This window comes from Populus euphratica, unplaced genomic scaffold (assembly GCF_000495115.2).
Source record: "Populus euphratica unplaced genomic scaffold, PopEup_1.0 scaffold2.1, whole genome shotgun sequence".
Classification (NCBI taxonomy): Eukaryota; Viridiplantae; Streptophyta; class Magnoliopsida; order Malpighiales; family Salicaceae; genus Populus; species Populus euphratica.
The window spans coordinates 5,885,078-5,900,084 of NW_011499846.1; the positions used below are offsets into that span (position 1 = coordinate 5,885,078).

Genomic DNA, 15,007 nt, shown 5'->3' on the forward strand with positions numbered 1-15,007 from the left:
TACGCAGTGTTTTATATTTAAAAAACAACTACATGATATTTTCACTGTTGCTTCTTCTTCTTTCTTTCTTTCTTTTTTTACACGTACTGTGTGATAGTTTTCTCGTTTCAATCAAAACAGTCATTAAATTACATAACATTCCTAATTATTTTTAAAAAGCCCTGTATTGATATATTAATTATAGTTTCTTTTTTTCCAATTGAATTGCTTAATTCTTTTTTTTTTGTTTTGTCAGGTAAAAAATCACATTTTGAAGCTGTTTATCTAGTTTAAAAAGTCTTAAATTTAAATTATGTTTTCAATGATAGTTTTAATTCAAATAACATGTCAACATATTATCGCACAGTTACTACAACTATGCGATTTTAGTTTTAATATAACATAGTAGTCCATGACTAATGAGTTTATTAATATGTTTAATAACATGTTTAATATTGTAGTTCAGCCATCATTTCACTGTTTTTAAAATATTTATTTTTTATTTTAAAATATATTTAGATTATTTTAATATACTAATGTTAAAAATAATTTTTTTTATTTTAATATATTTCTAAATAAAAAAATATTTTAAAACTCAATCTCTACAACAAACATGCACTAAACCTAGAATGCAACAAAAGAGTTACCACACAACATTTCTAAACAGGTTTTTCTATACATAGCATGTATTCACTTTTTCTTGGTAAAATCCCTTATGATATTGTTTTACATTCTGTAATAACGTTAAATTATATTTTATTTTTTTAAAAAAAAAACAACGTTCAATTTTTCAAATTATCAATTTTTCTCCTCGCCATCATTCAGACGATGGCTTCCACATTTCACACATGCGCACACAAATTCACGGTTTTTGTTTTTTTTTTCTTGGCACAGCAGGTAACAGGCGGCCTTCGGGCGCCCACTTGTCACTGTATAATAATTCTGAAAGATGAAAAAAGTGGTCCGGGTGCAGTGTCAGAGTCCCTCAATAGATCGGATAGTTGCTATTTATAGAAACACCCCCACCAGACGGGATTCCAAGGGTTCGAGCTGGGAGGGCTTTTTCCAAGAACGTTTCCACTTTTCTCTTTATTTTGCAGCGGTGGTACTGGATTTCTCCTTTCCTTTTTCCTTTTTCTTTTTGTTTCTTTTAAGTTTCATGGATCTACAACGGGGACTCCGTCTTCCCAAAGCTTGAGATGTTTCCTCGGAAACCTCGCATTTAAATCATAGAAGATGCAAGTGTGGGATCTTAGGATTATTTAGAGAGAAATTTTATGTTATTTCATTACTAGTGGTTTCTTCACACAAAATCAAGCAGAGAATAGAGAATTTTTTAAAAAAATATTGCTCACTATAAGCATAAATACCCAAATCATTCATGGATAGCATGTTATTCACCATTCTAAAATTAATGCTATTATAAGAATCCAAACACTAAAACCTCCTGTGTTTCTTATGCATTAATGTGACAAAATATAAATAATTACTAACAGTTAGCCATATTAAGTGACTTTATCAATTAAATGGTTGATCCAATAACTAGATCAAGAATCCATTTCATCTTTCTCGGGTAAAAGTGAAGTTCAATTCTAGCAATATTGCTATTTATTTATTCTATGTTCCATCTCTCTTTTTTAGAAATAAATCCAAGAAATAACTCTTTCAGTAATAATATAAAAAAATATCCCATTTAACGTGCACCAAGAGACATGCCAGAGTCCCGAACAATCCAAAAAAAGAAAGATACGATCTCCACTCCCATTCAGTTCAAATGTTACTTCAATTTTGTTTTAAAGTAGTTTGCTTTCCCTTTTTTTATTTACGAGCAATGCTAGTTTTGTTAAAGTTATGCACTTGATTTTTTAGAAAGTAAATTCCAAAAGAACATTCGATAAAACTGGCTTCATTCTTTCTTTCTGTGTTTTTATTTATTTATTTTTGTTAATAAGTGGTATCTTGGGTTATTTTTTAAAATCATCAAAACAAATCCCTCTCGTGTATTTCATCAGAAGTGACTATACCTGCTGAAAATACGTTCTCTCTCTCTCTCTCTCAGATTTCAGGTAAATCATCCACACTTGTCTTGCTACATTTACAGTCAAAATATTTTGGATAAGTAATTATCATGGGTTGGTATTTATTAATTTATCTCATCCCTTTTTAAATGAATAAATAGTTATTAATTGAATAATTGTTTCAATACTGCCATGGACCAACGCGCTGTAAAGGAACATATCATATATATATATATATATAGAAAAATAGAATCATTTTTCTTTCTCCTCTCCACCAATATATATGTATAAGTTTCTTCTTCCATAATAACATTTATTGTATTTTTATTTAAAAAATAATGATGTGGAATGTGATGCCATTTTGTTTTTTCCTAGAACCAAAAAATGTGTTTTTACTGTATTCTAAAAAATAAAAAGACAAAGACTCATTCATTTACATCTCTATTTTTTTAATCTTAAGGGTAAAAATATTATTCTACTATTTATTTTTTTAAAAAAAAAAACATATACCTTCCAACAATTTTAAAAAAATTTTAACGATTAATGAGCCATTTGAAAAAATTTTTTTTAACGATTAATGAGCCATTTGAAAAAATAAAATTGCCCCAACGCTAAGGCTCCTGTTAAAATAGTAATTTCACTATAGTAATTAATTTTAATATGTGTCCAACACTACAGTAAAAAATTACATATATTTTTTATTAATCTGTATTTTTCTTTTATTATTTCAGTGTCTAAATTTAATTTTAAAAAACTATCGCAAATCTTGTTCCACTTCCTTTAAAGTTTTTCTATTTCAATCAATTCTTAAAAAAAAAAAAAAAAGTTCTTAATCTAGCATTCCGTCTAGATTTTTCAAAAACAAATTCAGTGAAAACGTCAAATTCCCAACAAAAGGAGATTGCAGTTTATGAAAAATATAAACCTGAACAAAATCCACGAACATGCTGCCGATAGAAGACAAGGTAAAGAAATTTCCGAAACTTTGAAGACGCGGTTCTAATAAAAAAATACATCTGGTAACTCAATCGGGTGGTGTATGGTTGTATTTTCAGAATAAAATAGATGGAGATAACAAAAACAATAATATGTTTTGGTTGAAAAACTAAAAATAGATTTATCTTCACATTAATTAAAGTGATTTTTTACATTTTAAAAATAGAAGATATAAATAGAACATGTTTAAAGGGTAATATTTTTTATTTATTATCTTTAAAATATCATTATAAAAAACTTGTAATTTCAAAGTTGTTTAATTAAGTAAAATAAAATAATTATTATTATAATTTTTAAATATAAACTAAAAGTTTACTTGAAAGGCTAGAGTCATAAGAGATAGAAAAATCAACTCAAATTTTTTTAAATAATCAAAATGACTTTTTTTCAACTAAAAATATCTCAACAAAAAAGTTAATAGCTTTTAATTTGAATTAACTTAAGTTTTTTATTAGATAATATTAATACTCCTTTTATATTTTTATTAAACATGGGATGATTTAGGCTCCAGGTTCCAATTGACACTAAGCTTTGTTTTATTAATAGGTTTATTATATTATTATTAATATTTTAAACACTCAATACATGCTAAGAAAATATATATATATTTTTTAAAATATACAAGTTAGAAAATAATTCATATTAAAAGTTATATATATATATATATATTATCATGTCTCATTTATTCTCAATCAGATGTGATATAAAAATAATTATGTTGATTTTAATAACACAATCAAATAGTACATATCCTACTTATACTTATCCTCGTCTTTTTTCCGTTTCGTAAATCAAATATTATCTTAAGATACCATGTCTGGTGGGGGATTTATTCTAGGCTGGCCACAAGTAAATTCAAAACGTGCGCAGTGACCACGGATCTGAAAGCTTACCTCTTTTCAATGCTCGTGAGTACTGACAGTATTGTGTAGCACGCGGAGCAGATATTGTATTGAACCACCCAGAAAGCAAAGAGGCCCGACTACGGTGGGTCCTAGCGTTCAAGTAGCCGGATTCACACTTGACAAAAATATATCCGCACACGACAGTATTAACCCACAATCATGTTTCCATCGAAGGGAAATGAACCAATCGTTGAGGTTGCGTCGCTTTGGCCATCGATCCTGATATTGAAAGTTAACCACAAAGAAATCCTTGGAGACTTGTAATTTCTTCACAAGTTTGAGGTTTGGAGCTAAAATAAAAAAGTTCCGTGTAGTAGTGATTGTTTTTAAAATAATTTTGATTTTAAAATATATTATTTATTTTTAAAAATTATTTTGATTGTTTTTAAAGTAATATATTATTTATTTTTAAAAATTATTTTTAATAACAATACATTAAAATTATTTAAAAACACAAAATATTAATTTTAAAAAATAAAAATATCTAAAAAATAATTTTTTCAAGACCACTTTTAAATTTCAAAATATTTTATCCGGTCTGTTATGCTGAACAAAATTGAGTAGAATCCAAGTATAATAAAGGTTGAAAGCGATACAAAGCCAAAGTCTAATCGTGGGCTCATTCATTTATCATGTAAAGTGTAATTATAACTCAGTCTCTATAGTTAACAAAACCAACCGATTAGCCCTTATGATCTTGAAAAACTATATATTTAATCTCTATGCTCTTAAATTCACTTATAATTTAATAGTTTCTGCCCCTTTTGTGTTATTTTAAATCTACTTTGTTTTTCGATTTTCTAAATAGAAAAAAAAAAGGAAGATGATGCGAAAAGATAGCATTTTTTGAAATAAAAAGCTACGAAGTTAAGCATAATCAACATTAATCAAATAATTATTTAATTACTCTCTCTCTCTTTTTTTGGTGATATTGGGGCGCCGCAGACAAGAACAAACCTACAACGGGCCACAAGGCTCACAACAGCCATTCAATCATGTTCCTTCGCGAAATGACGGAATGATCCATATTCGACAAGTTGTGCAAAGATTAAATTATTGAAGACTGTGACGGGGGATTCAATGTTTATTTTCGTATAAAAATACAAAATGCTTATTGTACCTTTTCGACCATGCCAATCTCTGACGATAAAATTTCACACAGCTTGATCATCTAAACTTTGGAGCCATGCATCAATGCACGTCAAAATTAATGAGATGTCCAGCTCCTTTATTCTCTGGCATACACACACACACACACACACCCAACACCGGAACATCAAATTTAATGGTTGGTGGTTAGATAATGCTTCTGGTTTTTATTTCATAGTTTTATTATATATTGTTTTTTATTTGAAAATATATTAAAATAATATTTTGTTTTTTATTTTTTTCCATTAACACTTCCAAAAAAAAATTAAAAACACAGAAATAATTTAAAATTTAGAAATCCATTAACACTTTCAAAAAAAATTAAAACACAGAAATAATTTAAAATTTAGAAAAACTCAAAAAAAAATATATAAAAAAAGAGTTGAACTGCAATGTCAAGCAAAGCTTTATTGACATTTCTCTATATTTTATTAATGTAAAATATTATATTTATTAGTATAAAAAGTTATTTTTATCGGCATTGATTTAGTAGGATCTCGTAAATTGTTATATTTAGCTAAAAAAATTTAAAGTAGTAAAGATTGTTTTTTAAAATATTTTTTATTTTAAAATATTTTAAAATAATATTTTTTATTTTTAATATTAACATATCAAAATAAAAAAACTAAAAAAATATTTTTAATTTTTTAAAATCAAACACTTTGAAGATTACATGGCAATATCAAATGGTGCAACTGCATTTTTAAAGCCCCGGTTCCAGGTCCACCTAATTAAAAATTAATAAATCACATCTACCTCCGGCAATCCTCTCGTTCCAAAAAGAGAATCCTTCGGTCCAAATAAGTTTTTAGCATGTTATTTCTTGTTCTAAAAATATTAATGAATATTCTCGTATTAATTTACATATAAATTAAAATTATATTTTTTTCTTTAACAATGTATTATCATATTAACCTAGTGTGTCTAGATCATATCGTCAAAGTTAATCCTAACACGTCTCGTATTAAATATTTAAGTACTCGTGGACTTTGTTAATCACAACTCATCATATCTGACCTCTTTCCTAACCCAAAGACCTATAACAAATGGCTCCAAATTTGTTCTTATATATTAGACTAGTTTTGCACATCGATTAAGTTGTGTGCAATTAGGGTCTTGAATATAATATTTATATCCAGGTTGATTTGAAAAGAACAACAATAATTTTTTGCAGTCAAACTCAAATTCTAAATAATCAAATAAAAAATAAACTTTTAAATTGTATATTTATATTGTTAGAGAAGAAAACTGAGGAGAATTAATTAAAAACTGCAAGTGCTAGTATTTCAAACACAAACGTCTAAGTATCAATAATATGAAACCAGCAATTTCATAAAGTATAAGTTTTTTCAAGAAAATTAAATCTAAAAATATTACATTCACATCACAACATTATTATTATTATTATTATTATTATTATTATTATTATTATTCTAAATAAGGATCCTAACACGTCTATGTCAAAATAAAAATTTATTATATTTTTAAATAACTATAATCATAAGCGATTAAGTATGTAAATACAATTCAAAATAATTAGAATGGGATGGCCTCAAGAAACGCACGCACTTCGTAATTTTTTTAACAAGATTGACCTCTTCTTCAGCTGCTCCTCCGCTACATACAAACAAATATATATAAATATATATTTTTCTTTTGAAATTAAAAACCAAATAATTTAATTTTTCTGATTTTGGAGTGTCCGAAATCAAGATCCTTGAAGAGCTAGATGGAAGTATTCTATTCTTGAATTAATTTTTCTAGTCCTTGGCATGTCAAGAGCTTGGATTCCATCTACCGCCTTCCACGTGCTGATGATCACGTGACGACAGCTCCCCTATCACGCGTTTTGGGTGGGCGTCTCTATCAAATTATCCTCCACTCATAAAATCACACACGTTTACTCGTTCATGCCATCCATGTGCTCCTCATGCTGGACCCCGTGACTACGTGTTGGAATCTCATCTGCCCTCGATTCCTTCGACAAACCAATCAAAAGTAGGGATAACTACGAGTCAGCATCCAACCTATTTATTTATTGACAAACCAGTCTCCAATCTTTGAAACATTGCTACTTTCTACCTTATCTTCTATGGGACTTGTCCCTTCCCATCACAAATTTTATAGTTACAAACTGATAAGGGGCTGGTCTGATATAGAAAATATATATATGGGGACTGATATGCTGTTCAGTATATATATTGGGACTGATTTGTAGTTTTCCCTTAAAAGTAAAACACTAAAAAACAGTAAAAATAGATCGTGAAGAGCACGTGACTTGCTAGCGATCGTGAATTAGGTAGGAAGGATTGTGTGTGCGAGAAGAACGTGACAGGCATTCAAACAGTGTCTTCTTTTTATAAATGTTGGGCAACGAGTTTGGCGTGTGTTTGTACCACATAATGCCACGTCAATTATTTGACCTGTCTTTATGACGTGGAGTTATCTTCCTCTTTTATTAGTCATTTGTGTGAGCTGTCCGTGGATTTCACGTGGTTGCTTTTTTGGCCCTGCATGCTTCACTGCCAATATTTATTGTTTTTGTTATAATTAATATCACGAGGGGGTGTTTATAATACTGGTTCTTTTAAGTATGATGAGTAATATCCCAACCCAAGTACTTTTGGGCTAGTATACTATAAAAACTAAATTTACACATAATTTTATTTTTAGACTAAGTAGAAAAAAATAAATTCATATAATACTATATCCATGTAAAAAAGAAGATAAAACCTTAGTATTTTACAACTTCATAATAGTTTAAAGAAAACAAATTTTAAGAGTTGTTTTTTTCTTTGATACATATAGAGAAGAGGAGCGCAGTGGATTGAACTTGAAAGATTGAGCTTTTTTTTTTCATGGTTTCAAGGTAAGAATCATTTATCTATAAAGATTCTGAATTGATTAAGGGTTTTTTTATACGAAGAGAATATAAAATTATGAAGATTTAATTGTTATTTATATAAATGATCAATTGTAATAAATATAGTAGATTTTATGAAACTATAAGATGTATTAATAGTGCTTGATAGTAATGATCTGAAAATATCAGATTAATTATTTGTTTTAAAAATAAGAAATTGTTAATTTAGATATTTGATAAAGACTTCTATTTGACTTAAAAACTATATTAAATTTATATGGACTTTTACTCAATATACCTTATGCTATCTAGTTTCTAACACCATAAATGATGCTTTGATCTATTTTTTGTAGAAAGTTATAGTGAAAACAATAAAAGATATGCAAATTGTTTGGCATTGATATCTAATAACGATTTTAGGGTTTATTATAAATTATATAAATATTACTAAACGAGTCATATATGAATGAAAATATAACCGAATCTAACCTATAACCCAAAAAACAAAATGAGATTCTTATTTTTTGTGAAAGAGTTATGGGCAATTAGAAGACAGTATGTAATTGACAGACTATTATAGTTAAGCATAGAAAAGACTTTAATAGACTATATATACGTGAATAGACTGTTTGAGCTGAAATTTTAGACTTTAATTGTTTAAATAAGAAAGTTACGTAAATTTTTTCACGCTTTATTAATTTTAAACAAAATAAATAGTTTTTAATTGTATATCTTGTCTCTACTATATGTATTATATCTCTACAATAAGATCATGCACTTGCTATGTTCAAATTGATTTGTTTATATATGATGTTTGTAAATGCATGGTGTAGGATTTTTATAAAAATATTTTTCAAACTGATTGATGAAAGAAAGTATTTTGGAATGAATTTCAAATGACTACTAATAAAGTATTGATTTTTGATGGGTAGAGTTGTCGGCACTAAAAATAGTTTTAATGGCCCACCAACGAGTTATAATAATTAATAATAGTTTTTGTTAAGAGCTACAATACTTGGTTATGAATAATTAATTTATAATTTGGTCACGAGTATAATATGATAGCAAAAATTTATTATGAGAGTATGATCATGTTTATAAAATTTAATGTCAAATAACAACATGCATTGATGACTTGTTTTATAGTGTGTTTTTTCATAGCTTAGAAATATTAAGATGTTTTGAATTATTGAATTTTCATGGAAACTAGATCCATCATGAAGTTCTCCAACTTCATGCTACTTTCCTCTTCTTATATTAATTTTATATCCCTTGCTCGATAAAATGATCAATATTCTTTTATTTTTTAATTAAAAAATAGAATTTATTTAATTCATATGTATACTTTGAAATAATATGGCATATATATTTATGAAGAAGAGAAAGCGCTTAGAAATATTGTCCTTGAACTTGAATTTTCGATTATAAGTAAACACTATCCCCACCGATAGAATCAAATATTTGATATAAAACCAAATTCACATCTATGCTAATTTTGAAATTTTTCTAAGAGGAAAGAAAACATAATTATACAAAAAAACTAAAAAGAAATGCTCTTTCTCGGTAGAAATGGCAATTTGGAAATTATCTGTGAGATTTTGGCTCTTGTAGAAATCGTGAATTTGTAATAATGCGGGGGGATTTGGCTTTGTTGTCCGGGATTTTGGCTATTTAGCTTTTGCAGAAATGATATGAAGAAATGGAAAAACCGATGAGGATTTGGTCACTATGGCTGTGGGATTTTGACTCGCTACAGATGAAGATTTGGAAACGATGTGGGGTCCATCGCTAACACCTTTAAAGCGCTTGCTTGAAGATGCTGCCCAGGATAACTTGCTGCCTGCATGTCTGGGAACGTGATCCAACCTGCGTTCCTAAAAAATGGTGTTGGGTTTGGAGATAATGGTGTAGATTCTGTGTGTGCTTTTTGGTTAGGTTTGGAGAATGGTGTTGGGTTTTGTGGAGTTGCACAGATTTTGTGATTCCACACCGTAGAGATGTCAATGTGTAAATTGCGTGAGAGATCTGGAATCTGCAGAGCTTAGGTGCTGAAATTGTGAGATGGAAAGAAGATTTCGTGGGGGATTGAGTTACGTGATTGCTGAGATTTCTAGACTGTGCGTAGGAAGATTGAGTTTCGACGGTGAAATAGCAGCTACATTTTTGGACATTCTCAGGCTGAAAATCAGACTACGGAGAATTGTCTTGAAATCTTAATCAGGTTTGAGATTTCTCTGGAAGTTCATTGAGATTTTAGTTTGATGGGTTTTCTTCATATATGTATATGCAGTTTTTTAATTAAGCAATGAACAGAAGAAATTTTTATCATACTGCTTGATATTTCACTCATAAATTTTAGCAAGGAGATTTCACTGGCATGAATCATCTGTAGACTTGTTTCCTTGCATATTTCCTTCTCTTTTGAAATTTCACTTATGATTGCCTTGACAGAAATTGAAGCCCAATAATATAGGCAATTTGTACATGCGATCATGCTGCATTTGATGATGTGAAGGAAAACTTTAAAATTGTAGGATGCACTGGTGTTTGCCGATTTCCCAAGTGAGTTTTGCAGTGATTTTAGCTTTATTCTGTGTGTTTTGCCTTTCTCCCTCCTGATGCCTAGAGATTAATGCCCATTGAATTAATTGTATTAGTTGTGAATTTGAACACAGCCTTAGAAGATGCTTGAGTGTGTTTGGTATTTATCCGCATGGATGGCGTTCCATGACGTGTCGTTCAAGTCTTCATTTTATGCTGGGTTTATATCCAGCGTAGACATATCTAGTAATACCGTTTAACAGAATCTTTAAGACCAAATCACAAGTATAATATACTCGGATTTAATTTCATGTGGTATTTAAATTCAATCCATAATTTATTATAATTTTATTGTTTAGAATAAAATACTAAATTAAATTATACTATTTGAAATATCTATAAAATTAAATTGAATTAGCAATCTTGACTATTTTATTTTTAATTTAAAATTACATGATACGTCTTTTTTATTGAATAATTTATTTATAAATAAAATATCAAGTTGAGCTCCCTCACGATGGCCTTCAGCACGAAGCTTTTTCCAAGCCATGCTCTTAGTTTATATTCAACAAGACTGGAATATTATTTGTTTATATTTTATATTGCAGGACTTATTTAATTAGCTGTCTCCTCTCCTGCTCACTCTCCCTCAATTAAATTTTCTTTCTTTAGTAGAGAAAAACAGACACTGTGGACCCATTTATATTTTACGAATGATGGGTAGCTTGCGAGTGATTCAGGATAATATCCCAATTTAGTTGTCATAACAGGATTAGAGTGCTTTGAAACCCATTAAACCATGATTGTGCCAACTGTCATGCTCTTAGCAGCAAGAAGCATCCATCATTCTCCATTTTCTCCAATGAGAAAAATTGTTTTCATCAAAGTAGTTAATTACCGATTAAATACAATATAAATAGGTGTATGAAGAATCATATTATTAGGTGGAAGAAGGTAGATAGATCGATTTATAATTTAAAGTATAGAGAAGTTTTTGTTTATTTTGTTATAATAGTATTTTCAATGTTAATTTTAAAAGGAATTGATTTGCAGATAATAAGAGGTTCCCCCTTCTAATTTTTTTTTGTTTATTTTTTTATGATTTAAATTTTCCTTGGAATGAATTTAAATCAATATCCTTGAAAGAATTAATTTAATTCTTGAAATTGAATTCAATTTTTGGAACTTCCAAAGAACTTGTGAGCCTAGTTTATTTTTTATTTTACTCTTAATATTTTTAAATTTTGAATTTATAATTTTTATTTAATTATGCTGGTCGATATGATAAAATATACTATGAATTTTTTTTAAATTTTTTTTTTTTATGTGTACAAAACTTATTGTATGACAGTTTTTCTTTTTTTCTTTTTTACTTTAAACTATTATATTTGTAACGACAAATTGTTGCTATTAAGAAATATAACTATTTATAACATAAAAAAAATAAATCTATGTCCAGTATTGCACTTTTAGATATAAAGACAATGCAAAAGTTAATGTAGACATTTTTACTTGAATCTAAAATATTTTATTAGGAGAGAAAATATATGTATTAAAAAATATTTAAGCAAGCAAAGATGTGAACAAAAGTTAATGCCTTGTCTACCTCATCATACTCAAATCATTCTTGTCCCTGGCTGATATCCCACCCCCCTACCATGTCGTCTACACGGCTCTATCCACTAGGTCTTGTCTCTTTACCATGTGGTATTAAAAATTAAAATATTACTACGAGTGAAGAAGAAGAACGTCAACAACTTCAATAATAATATATAAATTATTATTATTATTTAATATATGTCTACCTCCTAGAAAAGGTCTAAGCTTCGAGCCTCTCCTATCTTGTTGTTATTATTATTATAATAATAAAAAAAAACACAACTTGATTCATTATTTAACCATAAAATATACATATTTTAATATGTGATTTTATCTTTGGTTTTTATCATGTTGTATTTTACTTCCGTATAAATACTCATACAATCTATTTATGTGAACAACAGCTATTTCTTCGTTAAAATAACCAATGTTTTATATCGACTACTTATTTAACCAATCTAATTATATACTTCTAGATTTAGAAACTGTCAGTACAATTATATTTTTAATTTTTTAAAAGAACGTATAGTTTTAAATTAGTTTTTTTTATATTTTTAGATTGTTTTGATGTATTTATATTAAAATTAAATAAAAAAATAAAAAATACACACTATTTTAATATATTTTTAAATAAAAAACACATTATAAGAAATAACTCCTTCTACGGGCATCATTTTGCTGCCATTACTCATTTTGTCTGTTTTCATGTCTCCAATCTTCATTGCCCTGTGAAGGATGAAAGAAGAACCCATCTACCTATCTTGGGTATGGAGACTAGTGCCAATTTAATATTAGCCACAAGAATACCTCCTAAAGGAAATAGGAAATAGCAGTGCCCGTCGACCATAATAAATTCAATGTGTTATATCGACTACTTATTTACTTCGGTATTGTAAAGTGACGGCACTGTACACCTTGATTTGTCAAGGAGGATTTGGGTTTAGGCTCCACTTATCTCTCGATCCCAATCCCCAGAACAGAGAGCTCAGCTCACATGAAGCAGTGGAGGGTTGATTTTTTGAGGACCGCTAGCCTCGCTTGTTCTATTTCTTTCTTCCTCTAATCGGGTGGCCTTCATTCAAGAAAAAGAATGAAAGGTGGGCATCGCCGGCACGATGTTGAATTCTGAAACATCCCTTTGATTCCCGACATTGCAACACGGTTCCAACGTCGCAATCAAATACATCAATGGCCAAATTGTTTGGCAGCATGATTTCCGTGCATGGCATCTTTTCCTCCACAATTATAAAATCACGTCGACTAGAAAATTGAAACTTGAAACACCAAATCAGATTCAGATTTGTTCATCGATCGGGCTACTTGACAGTCCAGGCTGCACATGGACTAAGCAATTTAAAACTAACAGACCCAGCCCAGGAACAAGTATAATTAGACTTTAAACGAGGACCCAAGTATCAATGGCACAGTATTACAAACTCTAATAAGTCATAACAATGTTGTCCACCATTTACTGGTGTTATGTAATGCCCACCATCCATTGGTGTTATGTGACGGGCACTTAATTCTCTATTGCAGCTATTAGCTTAAATATTAAAAAAAATTATTTCAATGAAAGATTTATTTTTGTAGAAAAGCTAAAAGTCACATTGTTAATTCATCAACTCACAATCATGTCTGATCATTCTCTCATCAACCAGTTGTTGAAGTAACTAGATTTAATATAAAATTTTCAGAGCTTTATCACAAACCTTCTCAAATTAGTAGATAGCTAATACCGCATGCGCTTAAACATGCGCTTAAAACGTGCCAAACCATGGCTTAATCATCTATACGTTGCACGTGCTAATCGTGCCTCTAGATTTAGACTACTTGTAATGTTGTCACCTTGGAGAGGGGGAGGGTCATGGTAATCAATGCTGCCCACATGCTATGTCTTTGCTAATATCATTCACGATTCAATTTTTTTTTTTTAGAGTAACGTGGGTGTTCAGGCCAGCTTGCGCGCACCACGACTAATCCCACGGACCCTGAAGTTAACGACCATGTAAGCCTCCAGTGGCCATCATATGAGCAATCAAGAACTCGAACCTGAGACCACAGAAGGAGCAAACTCCTTGATCCCAAGCCTTTACCATTTGGCCACCACCTAGATGGTTATTCACGATTCAATTTTATTTCATCATGCAATGGATTTACCAATATAAAAAAGTCAATGCAATGCCGGTGGTCAATGAGGGATTTTCAAAGTTTCCTGAAGACATAAAAACCCGTCCATGAAGAAGGTCCGTTTTAATATCCGAATAACATCCTTGCTTTGATCATGCTAATGCAAGGTATTTTGATCAGTTAATTTATTTATTTTATTGTAATCAGGTAAGAGAAGAGTGTTTAGAGATGTGGTAATTTCCATTTTTAAAGTATATTTTATTTAAAAAAAAGTAAAATTGATATTTATTTTAATTTTTTTTATGTACTAGTATTGAAAATAAAAAAATATAAAAAATTTATTTTAATATATTTTTAAATAAAAAACACTTTAAAAAAATATCTTGCAACATAATATCATGTCACTCAGGTAAAAAAATAAAATAAAAAAGGCTGGGGCCGTTCTAAAATTAATGGTGAAACAGAGGTCACTTGAATGTGGAGGCCTAAATATTTTAGTGCACGGTAACATTTAAAGAAGAGGAAGGTGGTTCGGTGCCCCATTGTCAGAGCCCACGGTGAAAGGCCTAAACAATATGCACCACGGGCTTGATTTCCTTTTCTGTATTCACATGGTCTTCATTCATCAAGAGAAATAAAGAAGGGTAGGCCGGCACGACCGGCTTTCTTCAATTCCGGGAACATTCGTTCGATTCCCATTGCTAGTGCAACACGGTTTCACCGTCGCAGTGAAGCACAACATCAATTCTCAAAACTCAGCATCATTGTTTTCAAACATGGCACCTTTCATCAGCAAATATAACCACCATCGTTAGAATGAAAGGATGAAA

At 29.6% G+C, this 15,007-nt stretch overlaps 1 long non-coding RNA gene across 1 annotated transcript; it reads left to right on the forward strand.

Annotated features, from left to right (window-relative positions):
- The first annotated feature begins 10,051 nt into the window (after positions 1-10,051).
- On the forward strand, positions 10,052-10,468 carry LOC105135234 (uncharacterized). The gene is made up of 2 exons (XR_844145.1): positions 10,052-10,131; positions 10,362-10,468. It is a non-coding gene; the product is annotated as an uncharacterized LOC105135234 (long non-coding RNA).
- The last annotated feature ends 4,539 nt before the right edge of the window (positions 10,469-15,007 follow it).